This window comes from Neltuma alba, unplaced genomic scaffold, assembly GCF_004799145.2.
Source record: "Neltuma alba isolate B1F8T4 unplaced genomic scaffold, ASM479914v2 tig00004204_pilon, whole genome shotgun sequence".
Classification (NCBI taxonomy): domain Eukaryota; kingdom Viridiplantae; phylum Streptophyta; class Magnoliopsida; order Fabales; family Fabaceae; genus Neltuma; species Neltuma alba.
In genome coordinates this window covers 136,076-142,202 of record NW_021633605.1, presented here as the reverse complement: position 1 = coordinate 142,202, position 6,127 = coordinate 136,076, and the positions used below count along the sequence as shown (strand labels likewise).

General features: G+C 30.2%; 1 long non-coding RNA gene across 1 annotated transcript; it reads right to left on the bottom strand.

Moving 5' to 3' along the window:
• Positions 1-283: 283 nt before the first annotated feature.
• LOC114743981 (uncharacterized) lies at positions 284-1,535 on the bottom strand. The gene is made up of 3 exons (XR_003740039.1): positions 1,520-1,535; positions 1,329-1,391; positions 284-324 (listed from the first exon to the last, which is right to left on the bottom strand). It is a non-coding gene; the product is annotated as an uncharacterized LOC114743981 (long non-coding RNA).
• Between the last annotated feature and the right edge of the window lie 4,592 nt (positions 1,536-6,127).

The following is a 6,127-nucleotide window of genomic DNA, read 5'->3' as shown; positions in this document are numbered from 1 at the left end:
TAAACGACTATGTATGAGTGAAGAACACTTAACCTAAGTATTTTCCTTCTCAAAATTGTATAATTTAGCTCCAAATTAAAGTATATAACAAACTGTTATTTAAATAATATTATAGAAGTCGTTTAAGTGGAAAAGTCTTTTTGTATTTATGTACATGAATTTTCATTGTATAATCATAAGCTTAGCAGGCAGCAAAATAAAATACAACTGAAATAAAATAAAAAGAATTATAAAATATTTTCTCAGTTAATTACCTCAAACTCTCCAATCAAATGACAGGAAAAGAAACTAAATGACCCTGGAATCAGATTTTGTGATGCCCACCTTCAAGAGAGAAACAAACGGTGATTCATTTAATTAAGCCTATGATATTATCCATCTTAAATTTTAAAGAGTTTCAATTCTACAAATATTTATTGTTGTAAATTTATTGTGAAATTCAAAAGAAAGATGCAAAAAATTGTAATCTTTTTATAATGCTCTTTAACCAAGCTTAATATAAAAAATTGGGATAATTACTCATAGGTACCAAGTAAGAAAACTAAATACAGATAGATGCCAAAAATATCATAGTTACAAATTAAACTTGTATATAGTCAAATTGCGTCATTTACACATCTAATTTAACAATTTATTTTTACATGTCAAATTACCATATTTTCAAGTCGATCTGGGTCATTTACAATAATGTCAAACTTTTAAAAAAGTTGAATTCCTTCTGACTTGCCATATTTTATGGCTTGTTTGATTCTATTAATGTATTTTTATATTATCAGCACACTTCTGCGGAATAATTTTTTAAAACAAAAAACTAGAGAAAAAAGTCTGTTTGAATCATTATTTTAAAAACATATAATGGTAAAGTGAAAGGTAAATTGAATAGTTTGCTTTAAGTATTAGCGTGGTTGTTATTACAATGTTCTTTGCCTCTTCTTTAATTTTGTAGGCAAAAAAGTAACAAAATAGTAATAAGATGTTATGATTTCTTTGTTTTCAGAACAAATTTCCGAAGAAATAAGCGAACATATATTTTCAAACATGGTTTTTTTTAATTGCTTTTGTTTTCCAAAACAAAACTGTTTTAAAAATTAAAAATGCAAACAGGCCCTTAACCATTGACTGCCAAAGGAAAAAAAGATCAGATGTAAATTTAGAACATGGTTACAAAATTCATAATATTCATTTTTTTTTCATTATCATCTCAATAGCCAACCATATGTTGCCGGGGGGGGGGGGAAGAAGGTCAAATGTTCTCTTGTAAAAGGCAATGTAATTTATCAACACGCAAAAAAAAAAAAAAATTTCGTTAGTTCTGTTATTTAATTTACCTTTAATATGAATCGATGATCATCAGCACAAAGATGATGATTTGATCTTCTTCTGAAAATACACTAAAAGAAACAAAAGTGCAAACGAAGAGGCATTAAATAAATCAGCACAATTTAAGCCCACTATGAAGAAATTATCTTTAAGAATCAATAAAACAAACGTATCTCCAAGATAGCTAATATTTAATTACCCGTAAGATATATAGATGAGCTCGATGATATCTCAGGGTTTCGAACAGTACTAACTTATGGTTTTTGCAAATTTGACGGAGGAAACAAAATAGCACAAAACAAGGAAGAACAACCAAGAGATGAATGTGAATGAATATATGAAGAAAGATTAAACTCATTGATAGATAATAAAGGCATGATAAGAATTTGTTCTTTACTTGAGCTCTTGAATGATATGGAGATACTAATTCCAAAGTTAAAGTAAGCTACACATTCATTTCTTAATTTGAAAGTTATTCAATGCATTTTCATTGCTTGAACTTTGTTGCATTGCATGTTGCTTTCATCTGGGTCTATTCTATGCGTTGTTCCTTTCCCCCCCCTCCAAGCATAGATATACTCCTATTGGAGGTAATCTTATTCGAGACACTATCGTGTATTAAATATAAGCATCTCTTCTAGCAAAAATTCGAACCTAATTCATCACGTTACTAGGAATTAGTCCCATATGTTAGTCTCTCATCTCTTTTTTTTTCCCGACCCATACTCTCTTATTTATTTTTTTCACTCATTCTCTCTCCCACTCACCCTGTGGATAAGTAAAGGTGTTTAAGAAAAATAAGATACATTTTTTACAAGTTTATTTTCCTCAACAAATTTTAACCAACTTTTTGAATTATGTAATTTGGTTATTTAAAGCTTCTATTTTGAGGGATGAAGTAAATGCATAAGAAAGTACTATCCCTAGTCTATAATACAAATTATAGTTCATATTATGAATTGTTTTATAAACTAAATCTTATATTAAAGACAGTAGGTAGGATAATACTTATACCAAGTTATTTATATTTATTATATCAAATTCTGCAATCACACTAGACCTTGTGTTCCATTTTTGAAATATTAGTATTTAATTATAAATTCACATGAAATAAAAATGACATATGACTATACATGATTGAAGAACTTGACATAATGAATATAAGTAATTTAACCTAAGTTTTTTTTTTCCATGGGGCAATACTGTAACACTGTATTTATTATGTGAATTTCTTTTTGTTTTTTTTGGAGGATTGTGCTTGGAGCCTATGGAGAAGATTTTAGTAGTTCGTAATAAATCTTGAATCTCAAATCTCAGTCAATTTTCTAGAATCTCATTTATTACCTATTTTAGATTGTTTGATGATTCTAAAGTGACCCCTTCATGGCCTGACCTCTATCATATAATTTGAAAATCAGTCTAGAAAGATCTTGATCAGTGTGGCACATGAAAACTTGAACTTGTCCAATATAACTTTATGATAATTGTGAATCTCAATAAGGCCGGTCATACATGATGTCTTAAAGAAATAAAAATAAAAATGTCAAATAATTGTCTGACGAAAAATTAAAGTGTCATTCCTCCTTAATTCAAATCCCAACACAACATTTTTTTTAATTGGTTTTTAGAGTTTGTTCAAATACACGTGTGTTGAAAATAAAATAAGAAACCCACACAACTATTAATTACCTTAAATATGTATCTTGTATACAATCTAAAAAGTTGTCAAGTCATGAGTCTAAACTAAAACATAGTTTCTATGTATCAGCAAATCTGAGATTCCCAGATGAATGAATTAAATAATTAAATAAAATGTGATAGAATATGTACAGAAAAATATATATTGTAAAAAATTCAGAATGTAATGAAATAAAAAGGTTGGTAAAGAAGGAGCATTTTACCACAGATTGAAGGGCCAAGCAGATTCCAAACATAATGCCACCAAACTAAAGCAAGATTTGGTTGAGAAACATGACATTGCTACCTTCATTTGCCTGTGTTGGAAAATTTCATGCAATTGCTGCTTCCACCTTTACATAAGCATTAGTCTGAAACAAAGTATATTTCACGCAAGAAAATTTCCAGCAGTTGTTTAGTATATAGAATTGATTTTACAATATGAAGAAATTACTCAAATGACTCAAACTTATGATTATAATTAAAAAAAATGATGTCTTCTAAACGTGAGTAAATTGCAGGAATGATCATTAATGATGAATGGGACGAAGAGATTTTAAATAAAAGTTGAACCATCCATATCATCTAAAGTCTCCGACAGAAACAAAATCCATATCACCAAAATACTAGTACTGTACATATTATTAATGATTTGCTTTTTCACAAAGTAGAGGATGGAGAAGCAGATAACTAATTGGAAACGTAAGTATCCAGACTCACCACCATTGAATTAGTCCCATAAGAAAAGCTGCCCAAAATAGAAACCAAAATTGAAGAACAAAAAATTTGAAGAACCAATAAGAAAACATGCTCTGGAGCGTGCATTCTTGGTTAAACTCAAAAGATCCATTTTATTAGCATTCAGGATAGAAGATTGATTGTAATGAGGGGGAAAGTTAGTCAAAGAAAGCTTGATACAAGGACTTGTCTAGCTTTAAAGGTGCCTTCTTTAATTTCTCTGCCTCGTCGGATCCCCCCCACGCTCGCCTCCTCGCATGATAGCTTTTCGCCCGTTCATTTCTAAAGCTGATAAAGCCAGCTCCCCACTCGGGTCCTCACCCAACCATTAAAACCAAGACTAGAATCATCTAACAAAATAATAAGACCAGAATCATTCACCTTCAACCCAGATGAAAGATACGGTTCGCAAAGCAACAAAAAGGAAATCTGAATCAAAGACAAAAATGAAGAACATAACTTTTCCCACTTGCCTGGGTGAGATTCGATGGCAGAGGAGGGGTTTAAAGTGTTCAAAAACCTGAGATGGAATGCCCCAGAGGGTATTCAAAATTTGAAAACCCTTGGATTAGAGAGATGAGAATGTAGGGGAGAGAAGTTTGATCACAACCTTCAGGAATCTTTCTTTCGGGTTTGATGCTTGAAGGAGGGAAGCCATTTGCTCAGTCAAATGATTTTGAATTTTGAATTTGAATGGAACTGTCTCTCTAGGGACCGACCCAAAACGGAAATAGATTCTCTCTTGCCTCTAGAGTTGTTGGCCTCTTCTCCATTTGCATGTCTCTGCAACTGCGATTCAGCCTTCTACAGTTCTGCATCACTGCACTCTGAATGCTGCTTCACTCTCTTGTCTCCTTCCCATCTACCATCTACTTGGCTTCCTGCTGAACACACTCGAAAAGCGCTTTAGTGTAAGCAAATCTTTTTCATTTATGTTTTTACTCGTACAATCTCTTCTCTCCTCTCCACCTCCGTTCCTCATTTTGGGTGTTTTGTATTTTTTTAAAAATTTATTACACTTGAATTTTATAATTTATATTAACATTATTCTGAAAAGTTAATTATATACATTCTGAAAAGTTAATTATAAAAATTTCATTAGATTATAGGGAATAGTAAATGATTGTGCTCAGATTTTTTTTAAAGAAAAATTTATAAGGATATGAAATAATTAAAACAATAATCTTCAACAACTTAAAAAAAATACTTTTTCCAATATTTTCTCAATATTTAAAAAAGGCAAGAAAGAAAAAATATCTTATTTTCATTCATAATTATTACCTTGTATTTAAAATAAAAAATTAAAAAATTAAAATTTTTATAAGATTATAGTGAATAATAAAAGATGGTGCTAAATTTTGGTTTTTAAAAGATATGAAATAATTTGAAAAATAATATTCAACAAGCTTATAAAAAATGCTGGTGAAAAAAAAGTTATAAAATTTTTTTTTTCCAGTCTTTCATTTCTGTATATCTAAAAAAGGTAAGAAAGAGAAATATCTAGTTTTCAGCGATAATTCTTGTCATGTATTTAAAATTAAGAAAAGCAAGTTACAGAGTAAAAATTTTACAAGTTTACGTTGAATAATAAAAATTTCTGCTAAGATTTTGTTTTCAAAAGGAACTTCAAAGGATATGGAATAATTTAAAAAATAATCTTCAACAACCTTTAAAGCAGGTTACAATGTCTTGTTTGACCATCACAAAACAATGTTGCAAGCAGCTACTTAATTGAGTCACATAGCATGAAGCCCGAGAATCCTAATTGCAAGCCACACATAATTTATGATAGCTTGTGAACAGTAATTTAGGTGTCTAGCCAATAGTAAGCCATTTTTAAAAGTGGCCTGGTGGAAGAGTTTTAATACTCCTCCGGTTCTTAATATAGGACCCAATTCTTGAGTTGGTTTTGGTCCTAAATATAAGACCCATTTTTCATATTTATCAATTTTCTCTAAATTACCCCTATGGATACTCCCTCAACCATAATCAAGTAGAAGAGGGAGGGGGCATTAAGAAAGATGATTATGGTGTTTTAAGAAAAATGTATCACATTTCTTATAATTAACTAACTTACCTAACTTCCTTAATCTAATCAAACTAGTTAAATGGGTCGTATATTAAGGATAGGAGGAGTATATATATTGATGACATTGATATTGATATTGATATTGATTGATGATTAGCGTGGATGCACGCGTGTGAAGTGTGGGTGTGTAGCGGATTGCAGTAACCAAAAAAAAACCTCTTAACTGAGGGCATTTTAGGAAACATATGCTATATTTATGATTATTACCTAACTTAAACTAACTTTCTTAATTTAATCAAAATAGTTAAATAGATCTTATATTAATGATTAAAAAAGTATAATATTGCATGAGAGAGAGATCTA